A 14,806-nucleotide genomic window follows, 5' to 3' on the forward strand; every position below is an offset into this window, starting at 1 on the left:
ATATGAAGGACCAGGATAGAAACTTTTTCTTGAACAAATTAATTGCTAACAGTGTTGCTGCTCTTTGTTGAGTCAAATCTAAACAAAATCATATGTTAAAAGCAAACAATATTTGTCAAGTCATCAGATGTACTGAGAATTTTCTGATGAATATTCGTATTAACATTTGTTCAAAAATCTACTAGCTTTAAAAATGATCCCGTGCAGTGGGTCTGTGCCTGCACTCCAGGGGTTAATTGCTTGTTTCAGTCAAGGGGTCATAAAGAAGCTCTACATACCCAGTCCTCCATTCTGCTAGAATGTTCCCCACAGCATTTTCTTCCCTACGATCCAGCAGTCTAAAGTCCTGACATCATCAAGACCAATGCATGGTCATTAGCCCTCCATTAGACATGATGATACCAAGGGACAGTCCACCTCTGCTGAATGGGGGAGCACCATCTTCCATGGGGATCTGGTAAGTGAAAGTGCAAAAATGTTCACCTAGACTAAGCAAGCAGTTAACTCTTGCAGTATGGGATCAACCCCACTGCAGGGATCATTTTTTAAATTTCCCAGACTTGAGCTGGGAAGGTTTTTTTTTACCTTAATGCATTGTCTGCAGCTTTGCATTGAGTGCAGCTCTTTTCCCCTCCACCCCAATCCCCCTAAGTCAGATCACAATCCAGCGATATGCATGAGAGCAGTGGTTCTCTCAGCTCTCTCCCTCCTCATTGGCTCAGAGACAGCAGTGGGAGTCATTGGCTCCTGCTGCTGTCAATCACAGCCAGTGAGGAGGGAGCAGAGGATGGGGCTGAACTGCTCTCTGTGAGGTTGATTTACTAAACCTGGAGAGTGGAGAGGGATTAGAGCACATGTCAGGTCTTTATTGCTGTCTGTGCCCCTGTTAGGGAGATTCACCTTCTCTATGTGTCCTGTTTACCATTATCATTGCAAATTAAAGTAAAAGAAAATCCTGAACTTTGAATTTTCTCCAGAAAAGTTATAGAAGGGAAATCTTCCCATAGGGACACTAGCTCGGGTGACATGGGGGTCCCCAAGAGATTCCCTTAATTTGTAGGGATTTTCTCTCACTTCTTATTTCGGCTATGGGAAAGGAAGTAAAGTTAAATCTCCCCAATTGGACACAGATAGCAAAAATAAACCTTGCAGGGGTTGAACCCTCCCTTACTCTATCCAAAATGAAAAAAAAAAGTTTTGCCTATAGTTCTACTTGAAGCTTTGACAAAAAAAAAACCTGGAAGCTGATTGGTTTCTATGCAGAACTGCACCGGATTTTGCACTCTCCAGTTTTATTAAATCAACCCCTGTGGGTCTATGGACACACACATCTGGGTTGGGAGCGAGTCTGCTTGAGTGCCCTTATATTAGACGGCTTACTATGGTGGGCACTCGGCAGTGGGGAGAAGCCAGGAGTGCTGGCGGAGGACCCGGGAAGAGAAGGATTAGAGTTGCACGGTGCAGGTAAGTATACCATGTCTGTTATTTTGAAAAAAAAAATGATGGGTTTACAATCACTTTAACCTCTTCATGCCAGCCGCACACATATATGCAGCCCCTCCGTGTGTAGCTCTGTGTAAACCACTTACTGTGCTGAGAACGCGCTCCCTGCTAGCTAGATGGTAGTTACTGGGAAGCTCCTGATGCATACTAAAGATCGGGAGCTTTCTCGATCATGTGACCACGGTGGGAAGGGATTAAGTAAATTTTTATTTATTTTCTTTCTCTTTTTCCCTTTCCTTATCGGAATCACAGTCATATGTAAGTAATATTTCATGATATTTGAATGTATATTGGATAGGAACCGAATATGATGAAATTTTGGATGCAAATTATTAATGGCATGAATTCACTTTATCAATATATTTGTTGTTATTATTATTTTCTTTTTCTTTATAGTAAATTGACATTGTGAGTCCTCTTCGCCCAATATCCTGAAGAAGCCATTAAGGCGAAACGCGTCAGTAGGCCTTGACCTCTGATAGACACATGGGCACACGGTGACCGTGTGTCTCAGTGAGGGGCTGGGCTTGGGGTGTTTGAGGAAGAGGTAATTTTTACTTATGTATGTTCCACTATATAATTGTGTATGACATTTGAGCGTATCATATGTTGGACTGTATTTTTACCTTTTGATATAAATACAATTAATGTTTTTACATCTTTGTTGATGGTGTCACATTGAGTGGGGTTGTCTAGCACCGTAATAGCTCCGTTTTCTGCTACACTTTTTTACATATTTCTCTTTTGAATTGTGAATGTCAAGATATGTAAAGCTGATGTAGAATTAGTTTCCCCAGTAAATGGATTTAGGATGAACAGTACCAAGCAATCGGACATGTCTCTAAGATCTGATCATGAAATTAAGAGTCTAAGTTCTACAATGGTGTCTGTTGTGAGATTCTCGATTTCAGGTCATAGGGCCATTGCCAAAGCATTTCAGATAGAGACTCTAATAATCCATACCTCTATATACACTTCATTATTTGCTGCGTTAGCATGGTGTATGGATTTTTTTTACACTTGCTGTTTTGCTTTTCCCATTTGAATTTTACTAATTAGTGAGCCAGTCGCAATTTTTTTTTTTTTTTTGCTTGTTTTTTCGTTTGCAGGTAAAATGTTGACACATACATGCCTCACTTAATTGGAACAGAAAGCACAGAAGCAGTATTATCTGGATTCTTAATGTACAAAGCAAACTGGGATGCACCATTGTATTGCAGTGAACAGTATACAATCACCCACACAGGTTCAGGATGTGCGATCACTTTGTACACGGCCTCACGCTGGCCCAAAAAAAAAAAATGTAATGTACTGATTTACCTTGCATTTGTTTATTTGCTTTAGTAAATCAGACCAAATGTATTTTCTCTTAGTATGTATTGTGCTGCATTGGCAAACACATAAATTGTATGATTTTGCACCCAGGGCAAAGGGTTTGCTGGAAGCAGGAGAGTCCAGGAAGTGCCTGATTAACCACTTTACCACCGGAGGATTTTGCTGTCTTACGTCTGGGCCACTTTTTGCAATTCGGCACTGTGCGACTTTAACTGACAATTGCACGGTCGTGCGACGCTGTACCCAAACAAATTTGACGTCCTTTTTTATCCCACAAACAGAGCTTTCTTTTGGTGGTATTTGATCACCTGTGCGATTTTTACTTTTTGAGCTATAAACGAAAAAAGAGCAACAATTTTGAAAAAATAATATTTTTCATATTTTTTTATATGAAATTTCCCCCCAAAAAAATGTAAAAATCAAATTTTTTTTAATTTTTGGCCAATTTGTTTTCTGCTACCTATGTTTGTTAAAAAAAAAAATCGCAATAAGCGTATTTTGATTGGTTTGCGCAAAAGTTATTGCGTTTACTAACTAAGGGAAAGATTTATGTCATTTTTGGTGGGTTTTTATTTAACGAGTAATGGCGGCGATCTGCAATTTTTTTTGCGGGGCTGCGACATTGCGGCGGACAGATCGGACCCCTGACTGACATTTTTGGGGGTACCAGTGACATTACTACAGTAATCAGTGCTGTAAATATGCACTGTTACTGTTAAATGACACTGGCAGGGAAGGGGTTAATTTTTATTGGTGATTAAGGGGTTAATGTATGCCTGGTGCTTACTGACGTGTGTGGGGGGAGGGGACTATGTGACACAAGGACAGATCGAGGGTTCAGCTATGCTGAACCCTGCAATCTTACCCTGCCTGTCACTTAGGAGATCCGCCCGCTTGTGTTTACACAAGCAGGCGGATCTCCACACTCGATTCCCCGACGATCGAGGAAGAGAAGCGGTGCGCGCCGCCGAGAGAGGGGAATGTCTGGTGACGTAGTACTACGTCGCCAGACGTTATCGAGCCACTTTGCCGCAGTACAGCTCTAGTGAGCAGTGCGGAAGTGGTTAAGGGCCTTCATAAGAGGTTCACCAAGTAATAATATAATGAAAGCTGCAGACTTTAAAATATTGAAATTAATTTCAAAATCACAATACCATATTGAAAATTATATGAGATTTTAGTGATTGGGTTTAAGTATACTTTTGCTTTGTGTAGGAGATGGATGAATAAGGTAATACACAAATCTTTCTGTTAGTTAATTACTTGCAGTTCTGTTTAGTTCAGTCTGTATGCTGTCCTATGGATGAACTTAGAAGTCATGTTTCAGTTGTACAGGGCACTGTAATTGCCAAAGAGCTCCTTAACAGAATAATAAATTTGGTTGTCTCATGAACAAAATAGAAACAGTACTTTTTTATCACGGCTAAACAAATACTAGGTACTCCGTGACATTGAATGGGTCTTTCAGGTCACCACCAAATCGATAACATTTGGGAAATGACTGGCAGAGTCAATATTGCGAGTGAACCTCAGGCAGAAAATATTGAAGACTTACTGTCTAAGTGATACAGGTCTTAAATCACATTACTCAAGAAAACATCAAATGGTGTAATAGATACCTTTACTGTACATATCCCTACCCATTCCCCCCCCCCCCAAAAAAAAATATTACCAAATTTTTATTTGCTCTCTGAACAATTAATATGGGGTCTCCCAAGTCACTCCTAAGCCATACATTCTCACCAAGAAAAATTAGGATCTCCAAGCTCACCTCCAATTATTAATGGTGTCTCCTAACAATTAATACGGGGTCTCCTTGGTCACCCACCAATCAATAACATTTGGGAAATGACAGGCAGATCCAATATTGCAAAGACTGGAAATAATGGAGAGCTGACTGATTGTACAGGCCTTTGGTCACATTCCTCCAGAAAACATCAACTGGTGTAATAGGTAGATTTATATATGTGTAAAAGAAAAGTGCGCTGGTCTGTGATATGCTGCTCCCAGATGAAAAATATTGTATGATATGTGATAGATGGTGCGCTATATCAAAAATCAAATGTGCAGTATAAATGCAAACAATTAACATATGCAAACTCAAAATCAAACAAAGTATATTGGTGCAATGTGTGATAAAACAAAGTCCCGGACACAACGTGTCTATAGTTGAAAAACTATCCAGGAAATGAATAGTGACAGATGGTGATCAATTCAAATGGTGACTTAAATTCCCTCCACCTGTTGGAATTCCTCCTTACCGGACGGAATAAAGTAAGTGCTCTCCAATTGCAAAGATCCAACAATCCCTGTGCTCAAATCAAAATAATGCTCTCCACCGTGCATGCAAGGTAGCCCGCTGGGCCTCTTACCAGATAGGTATGGATAACGTGCACTGCCACAATACTCTCAGAAGAGTATATCTCTTTATCCAGATGATGATGACAGCCACTGTTCCTCCTGATCCTCATTCCTCATGTCTGCAGATTTATATATATCTGCCTATATATAGTTACATAGTTAGTCAGGTTGAAAAAAGACACAAGTCCATCTGGATCAACCAATAAAAAACAATGGTGCCTCATTAATTTTTCCCAAGAATTTAAGTGACTCTCAGGTCACCCCCAATCAATAATGGGGACTTCTAATAATAGGTCTCTCCAACAATCAATATGGTGTCTTCCAGGTCACTACCAGGTTATGAATCTTGAACCCTCTTGAGAAATATAAAGGTTTCCCAGGTCACTCCCAATGAATAACATTTGGGAAATAACAGGCAGAGCCAATATTGCAACTAAACTCTGACTGGAAAAGATGATGAAACTTACTATCTAAGTGATACAGGTCTAAAATCATATTCCTCAAGAAGACATCAAACAGTGTAATGGGTAAATGTATATATTGCTGCCTGTGTAGGCTGTACCTCATGAATTTTCCCCAAGAAATGTGAGGGTCTCCCAGGTGACCCCTTATCAATATGTGCTCTCCCAACAATCAGTTTGGGGTCACCCCAGGTAATGAATCTTTGCCAAGAAATACAAGGATTTCCAAGGTCACCCTCAAACAATAACAGGGTCTCCCAGATCACTCTCCAATCAATACCATTTAGGAAATGTCAGGCAGAGACAATATCACAAGTAAACCCTAGGCTGGACATACTGAAAAACTGGCTGTCTATGTGATACAGGCCTAAAACCACATTCCTCAAGAAGACACCAGTGTAATAGGTAAGTTTATACATCACTGCCTCTAGAGACTCTGCCTCTGAATTTTCGCAAAGACACATGAGGGTCTTCCAGAAATATGAGGGTCTTCCAGGTCACCCCCCAATTAATAATGGAGTCTTCCAATAATGGGATCTCCCAACAATTAATATTAGGTCTCCCAGGTCACCTCCAAATCAATGAATATGGGGTCTCCCAGATCACTCTCCAATCAATAAAATCTAGCAAATGACAGGCAGAAGCAATATCCCAAGTAAACCCCAGGCTAGACATATTCAAGAACTGGCTGCCTAAGTGGCACAGGCCTAAAACCGCTTTCTTTAACCACTTAAGCCCCGGAAGATTTTACCCCCTTCCTGACCAGGGCCTATTTTGCGATTCGGCACTGGGTGACTTTAACGGACAATTGTGCGGTCGTGCGACGCTGTACCTAAACGAATTTGGCGTCCTTTTTTTCCCACAAACAGAGCTTTCTTTTGGTGGTATTTGATCACCTGTGCGATTTTTTGATCATGCGCTATAAACAAAAAAAGAGTGTCAATTTTGCAAAAATAACAATATTTTTCACATTTTTTTATATGAAATTCCCCCAAAAAAAATGTAAAAATCAAAAAATTTTTAACATTTTAGGGCAATTTTTTTTTACCATATGTTTGGTAAAAAAAAATCGCAAAAACTAACAAAGGGAAAGATTTTTGTAATTTTTGTTGTTTTTTTTTTTAACGCGTAATGGCGGCGATCTGCGATTTTTTTTTTGCGGGACTGCGACATTGCGGCGGACAGATCGGACCCTTGACTGACATTTTTGACACTTTTGGGGTTACCAGTGACATTACTGCAGTAATCAGTGCTATACATATGCACTGTTACTCTACCGCAAACCCAGTGCGGGTAATACCATACTCAACGCAGCAAGTGCCCATCCCGCCCCTTTGATCGCAAGTATTCCCTATGCCCAATACCTTAGGCTCCGCAGGAATTGTTCCGCGGAGGCCAATTTTCGTGTCCAAGCTGGCCGGTTGTGTGAGCGACTCCTTGCCAGAGGATATTCCAAAACGCTGCTCAGGAAAGCCTACAACAGGGCCAAAACCCATTCGAGAGCCGATCTGTTATACAAGACGACCCTCAAAAAGGATGATAAAAATGTCAGGTTTATTACCACCTACTCTGCACATGACGACATTCTACGAAACATTTTAAAAACGTCATTGGCCGATTTTCACCCAGGACTATACCCTAAATAAATATCTAAATGCCAGACCTAGTCTGGTATTTAGACGAGCCACTTCTCTTCGTGATTGCCTCACCAAAAGCCATTACACCAGTGAAACGACCAATGAAGGTCTCAAAAAAGGCACATACCGTTGTGGGTCTTGTAACAAATGTCCCTGGGTCAGAACTGGAACAGGTATCCGTCTGCCCAATGGGAAATGGTTCCATTCCAGACATCATGCCGACTGCAACACTCAAGGGTTGATCTACCTTATGACCTGTTGTTGCGGGGCATTTTATGTCGGCAAAACAATTAGAAAACTTAGCCAACGTATAGGTGATCACATTTACCGTTCTGAGGGGGGCACTATACAAACTAGTGTCACACGCCATATAGGATTTCGTCATAAGTATGACAATTCTATGGTCTCTTTTTTCGTTTTGGAGGTTATCCCACAGGACCCCCGGGGGGGTAATTGGGACAAACGCATCCTACAAAGGGAATCCTACTGGATAGAATCCCTAGAGGCCACTATACCTCCCGGGATCAACGAGGTCTTGACCTATAAATAGTGTTGAGCGAACACGGACTGTATTATTCGTGTTCGTACCGAATAATTGGATTTTTTGTACCCGAACACGGACACGGACACTTTACTGTATGTTCGGGTAAAAATCCGTGTTCGGTCGTTTTATTTCTGGGTTTTGCATGCTTTGGCGCTCTTTTCATGGCGGGCTTTCAACAGCCAATCAACAATCGTTTAACTGGTGTGCCTTAAGCCATCCCAGCCACGCCTGCAAATGTCTCAGTAGCTGTGATTGGCCGTCTGAAGCATGTGACCAAGTCTTTATAAGTTCCAGGCAGCCGCAGCGTCTTCATTCTGCTGCTTAGATCAGGGACAGAGCACACATCAACGTGCTGGCTGCTGATTAGGGAAAGACAGGCAGGAAAAAACCATTTGTGTCCGGATAGAATTGAGGGACAGGTCGGAGTGTTTAGGCAGGGCGAGTTGTAGGCATTTTAGGGATAGAGTCTGCTGAATTATAGGGTCAGTGTCTTCTACAAACTACAATCGATATTGCTGTGTGGGGGGTGGGGTCTGCACTCAATCCTGATCTACGATCTCTTCTCAATCCTGTTAGGGAGAAGCTGCTGCTGAATTTTAGGGTCAGAGTGTTCTACAAACTACAATCGATATTGCTGTGTGGGGTCTGCACTTAGTCCCGATCTACGATCTCTTCTCAATCCTGTTAGGGAGAGGCTGCTGCTAAATTTTAGGGAAACTGTGTTCTACAAACTACAATCGATATTGCTGTGTGGTGTGGGATAGGAGATAGGCAGGTGTCAGTGATCCACATCCATTTTTCTGTGTGTGAGCTGCAGTGAACACAATCTTTTTGGGCTGCAGTGAACACAATCTTTTTGGGGTGCAGTGAACAACGTCCTTTTTGGGGTGCAGTGAACAAAATCTTTTTGGGGTGCAGTGAACAAAATCCTTTTTGGGGTGCAGTGAACAACATCCTTTTTGGGGTGCAGTGAACACAATCTTTTTGGGGTGCAGTGAACAAAATCCTTTGTGGGGTGCAGTGAACACAATCTTTGTGGGGTGCAGTGAACAACATCCTTTTTGGGGTGCAGTGAACACAATCTTTGTGGGGTGCAGTGAACAAAATCCTTTTTGGGGTGCAGTGAACACAATCTTTGTGGGGTGCAGTGAACACAATCTTTTTGGGGTGGAGTGAACAAAATCCTTTTTGGGGTGCAGTGAACAACATCCTTTTTGGGGTGCAGTGAACAAAATCCTTTTTGGGGTGCAGTGAACACAATCTTTTTGGGGTGCAGTGAACAAAATCCTTTGTGGGGTGCAGTGAACACAATCTTTGTGGGGTGCAGTGAACACAATCTTTTTGGGGTGCAGTGAACAAAATCCTTTTTGGGGTGCAGTGAACAACATCCTTTTTGGGGTGCAGTGAACAAAATCCTTTTTGGGGTGCAGTGAACACAATCTTTTTGGGGTGCAGTGAACAAAATCCTTTGTGGGGTGCAGTAAACACAATCTTTGTGGGGTACAGTGAACAGAATCTTTGTGGGGTGCAGTGAACACAATCTTTGGGGGGTACAGTGAACACAATCTTTTTGGGGTGCAGTGAACAAAATCCTTTGTGGGGTGCAGTGAACACAATCTTTGTGGGGTGCAGTGAACACAATCTTTGTGGGGTACAGGGAACAGAATCTTTGTGGGGTGCAGTGAACACAATCTTTGGGGGGTACAGTGAACACAATCTTTTTGGGGTGCAGTGAACAAAATCCTTTTAGGGTGCAGTGAACACAATCTTTGTGGGGTGCAGTGAACAAAATCCTTTTTGAGGTGCAGTGAACACAATCTTTGTGGGGTGCAGTGAACACAATCTTTGTGGGGTACAGTGAACACAATCTCATACTTCTGAAGATTTGAGGGTGCTGCCTGTTCCATACTCCTCCTCCTACTGCTCAACCATCCTTTTAGGGGTACAAACAATAGTAATTGGGGCCTAGTGTGGTGGTGTACGTGTGAGATACATACACTTTCTTTTTGATCATATTTTCTATTCCGCTATTCAATTAAAACCTTTGGGGATCAATTAAATTGCGTGATAGTCTGTGTCGGTACGTGTGAGATCCACCTTTCCAAGTTTTTGGGGTTCATCTCATACTTCTGAAGATTTGAGGGTGCTGCCTGTTCCATACTCCTCCTCCTACTGCTCAACCATCCTTTTAGGGGTACAAACAATAGTAATTGGGGCCTAGTGTGGTGGTGTACGTGTGAGATACATACACTTTCTTTTTGATCATATTTTCTATTCCGCTATTCAATTAAAACCTTTGGGGATCAATTAAATTGCGTGATAGTCTGTGTCGGTACGTGTGAGATCCACCTTTCCAAGTTTTTGGGGTTCATCTCATACTTCTGAAGATTTGAGGGTGCTGCCTGTTCCATACTCCCCCTCCTACTCCTCAACCATCCTTTTAGGGGTACAAACAATAGTAATCGGGGCCTAGTGTGGTGGTGTACGTGTGAGATACATACACTTTCTTTTTGATCATATTTTCTATTCCGCTATTCAATTAAAACCTTTGGGGATCAATTAAATTGCGTGATAGTCTGTGTCGGTACGTGTGAGATCCACCTTTCCAAGTTTTTGGGGTTCATCTCATACTTCTGAAGATTTGAGGGTGCTGCCTGTTCCATACTCCTCCTCCTACTCCTCAACCATCCTTTTAGGGGTACAAACAATAGTAATTGGTGCCTAGTGTGGTGGTGTACGTGTGAGATACATACACTTTCTTTTTGATCATATTTTCTATTCCGCTATTCAACTAAAACCTTTGGGGATCAATTAAATTGCATGATAGTCTGTGTCGGTACGTGTGAGATCCACCTTTCCAAGTTTTTGGGGTTCATCTCATACTTCTGAAGATTTGAGGGTGCTGCCTGTTCCATACTCCTCCTCCTACTGCTCAACCATCCTTTTAGGGGTACAAACAATAGTAATTGGGGCCTAGTGTGGTGGTGTACGTGTGAGATACATACACTTTCTTTTTGATCATATTTTCTATTCCGCTATTCAATTAAAACCTTTGGGGATCAATTAAATTGCGTGATAGTCTGTGTCGGTACGTGTGAGATCCACCTTTCCAAGTTTTTGGGGTTCATCTCATACTTCTGAAGATTTGAGGGCGCTGCCTGTTCCATACTCCTCCTCCTCCTACTCCTCAACCATCCTTTTAGGGGTACAAACAATAGTAATTGGGGCCTAGTGTGGTGGTGTACGTGTGAGATACATACACTTTCTTTTTGATCATATTTTCTATTCCGCTATTCAATTAAAACCTTTGGGGATCAATTAAATTGCGTGATAGTCTGTGTCGGTACGTGTGAGATCCACCTTTCCAAGTTTTTGGGGTTCATCTCATACTTCTGAAGATTTGAGGGTGCTGCCTGTTCGATACTCCTCCTCCTACTCCTCAACCATCCTTTTAGGGGTACAAACAATAGTAATTGGGGCCTAGTGTGGTGGTGTACGTGTGAGATACATACACTTTCTTTTTGATCATATTTTCTATTCCGCTATTCAATTAAAACCTTTGGGGATCAATTAAATTGCGTGATAGTCTGTGTCGGTACTTGTGAGATCCACCTTTCCAAGTTTTTGGGGTTCATCTCATACTTCTGAAGATTTGAGGGTGCTGCCTGTTCCATACTCCTCCTCCTACTGCTCAACCATCCTTTTAGGGGTACAAACAATAGTAATTGGGGCCTAGTGTGGTGGTGTACGTGCAAGATACATACACTTTTTTTGATCATATTTCCTATTCCGCTATTCAATAAAAACCTTTGAGGATCAATTGAATTGCGGGATAGTCTGTGTCGGTACGTGTGAGATCCACCTTTCCAAGTTTTTGAGGTTCATCTCATACTTCTGAAGATTTGAGGGTGCTGTCTGTTCCATACTCCTCCTACTCCTCATCCATCCTTTTAGGGGTAGAAACAATAGTAATTGGGGCCTAGTGTGGTTTTGTACGTGCGAGATACATACACTTTTTTGGATCATATTTCCTATTCCGCTATTCAATAAAAACCTTTCTAGGGCAAGATCTTAAATTACAGAAATATGAGGAGACCGTCAAATAAGGGCCGTGGCCTGGGTCGTGGTGCTGCTGGTAGAGCTCCTGTTGCAAGGAGAGGACGTGGTCGATCTGTGCCAGCTACACGCACAAGTGAAACACCTTCCTCAAGTGTGAGTAGGCGACAGAACCTGCATCAGTATTTGGTAGGGCATCATACGCCCCTAGAAGTGATGAGGCCAGAACAAGTGGAGGCGATAGTAGATTGGTTTGCTGCTGACAGTGCCTCCAGTTCCTTCACATTGTCTCCCACCCAGTCTACTGCAGAAAGGTCACAGTTGGCACCTGCAGCCGATGTCCAACCGTCTTTCACCTCACCCCCTTGCAAATCAGGCAAGCAGTCTGAGCCCCAAGCCATACAGCAGTCTCTTCTTCTTTTTGATGACTCTGTCAGCAGGGTTTCCTAGGGCCATCCACCTAGCCCTGCCCCAGAAGTGGAAGAGATTGAGTGCAGCGATGCCCAACCACTTATTTCTCAAGATGAGTACATGCAAGGATCATCGCAGCACGTCTCCGATGATGACGAAACGCAGGTGCCAACTGCTGCGGCGTTCAGCATTGTGGAGACCGACAAGGAGGGCAGGGGTGAAGACTGGGTGGAAGATGATGTGGAGGACGATGAGGTCCTCGACCCCACATGGAATGAACGTCATGCAGGTGACCTGAGTAGTTTGGAGGAAGAGGCGGTGGTCGCACAGAGCCACCAGCACAGCAGAAGAGGGAGCAGGGTGCAGAAGCGGAGCGGCCGTGCCCTAGACACTACGCCCGCTACTGCCCAACGCAGCAAGGGAACGAGCGCACCAAAGTCAGCTCAAAGGAGTTCTCTAGCATGGAAGTTCTTTAGAAAATGTGCTGATGACAGGACACGAGTGGTTTGCACCCTGTGCAATCAGAGCTTGAAGCGAGGCATAAACCTTCTCAACCTGAGCACAACCTGCATGATCAGGCATCTAAGTGCAAAGCACGAGCTGCAGTGGAGTACACACCTTCAAAACCAAGAAACGTCTCTGGCTCATCCTGCTTCCTCTTCTGCTGCAGTCTCGGCCGCTCCAGCCACATCTGTAGTGATGCCGGCACCTGCCACCCCGCAAACAGACGATCTGTCAGCAACACCACCACCTGGGTCACCAACAACCATCTCCACAATGTCCCGTGGAAGCGTTCAGCTTTCCATCTCCCAAACACTTGAGAGGAAGAGGAAGTACCCCCCTACCCACCTGCGATCCCTGGCTCTGAATGCCAGCATTTCAAAATTATTGGCCTTTGAAATGCTGTCATTCCGTCTGGTGGAGACGCACAGTTTTCAAAACCTTATGTCGGTGGCTGTCCCACAGTACGTCGTGCCCAGCCGCCACTACTTTTCCAGGCAAGCCATCCCTTCCCTGCACAACCAAGTGGGGGAAAAAATCAGGTGTGCACTGCGCAACGCCATCTGTGCCAAGGTCCACCTAACTACCGATACGTGGACCAGTAAGCACGGTCAGGGGCGTTATATCTCCCTAACGGCACACTGGGTAAATGCAGTGGCGGATGGGCCTGAGGCGGATGGCAATTTGGCGCATGTCCTTCCACCACCGAGGATTGCAGGGCGCTTCAGTTTGCCTCCTGTTCCTAACTCCTCCTACTCCGCTTCCTCATCCTCTACCGCCTCCTCATCCGGACAGCGTAACACCTTCACCACCAACTTCAGCACGGCCAGGGGTAAACGACAGCAGGCAGTTTTACAACTTGCCTGTTTGGGGGACAAACCACACACCGCGCAGGAGTTGTGGAGGAGCATGGAACAGCAGACAAATGAGTGGTTGCTGCCAGCGAGCCTCAAGCCCGGCCTGGTGGTGTGCGATAACGGGCAAAATCTCATAGCAGCTCTGGGCCTAGCCGGTTTGACGCACATCCCTTGCCTGGCGCATGTGCTGAATTTGGTGGTGCAGAGGTTCCTTAAAAACTACCCCGATATGTCAGAGCTGCTGCAGAAAGTGCGGGCCGTTTGTGCGCACTTTCGGCGTTCTCACCCTGCTGCTGCTCGCCTGGCAGCGCTGCAGCGTAACTTCGGCCTTCCCGCTCACCGCCTCATATGTGACATGCCCACAAGGTGGAACTCCACCTTGCACATGCTGGAAAGACTGTGCGAGCAAGAGCAGGCCATAGTGGAGTTTCAGCTGCAGCACGCACGCGTGAGTCGCTCTGCGGAACAGCACCACTTCACCACCAATAACTGGGCCTCCATGCGAGACCTGTGTGCCTTGTTGCGCTGTTTTGAGTACTCCACCAACATGGCCAGTGGCAATGACGCCGTTCTCAGCTTAACTATCCCACTTCTATGCCTCCTTGAAAAAACAATTCGGGCGATGATGGAAGAGGATGTGGCACAGGATGAGGAGGAGGAGGAGGAGGATGAAGAGGTAACATTTCAAAGGCTTTCAGGGCAGTCATTCGCAAGGGGCTCCGAGGGTGGGTTCCTGCACACACAAACGCCAGGGACACAATTGTCCAGCAGGGGCACAGTTCTGGAGGATGAGGAGGATGAGGAGGAGGAGAAGCTGGAGGAGGAGATGGAACCATGTTCACAGCAGGGTGGCACCCAGGCCAGCTCATGGCCATCACTGGTGCGTGGTTGGGGGGATACAGAGGACACGGACGATACACCTCCCACAGAGGACAGCCTTTCGTCGCCTCTGGGCAGCCTGGCACACATGAGCGATTACATGCTGCAGTGTCTCCACAACGACCGCCGAGTTGCCCACATTCTAACTTGTGCTGATTACTGGGTGGCCACGCTGCTGGATCCCCGTTACAAGGACAACGTACCGTCCTTAATTCACTCACTGGAGCGCGATCGCAAGATGCGCGAGTACAAGCGCACGCT

This window comes from Pelophylax lessonae (assembly GCF_965119305.1).
Source record: "Pelophylax lessonae genome assembly, chromosome: 2".
Classification (NCBI taxonomy): domain Eukaryota; kingdom Metazoa; phylum Chordata; class Amphibia; order Anura; family Ranidae; genus Pelophylax; species Pelophylax lessonae.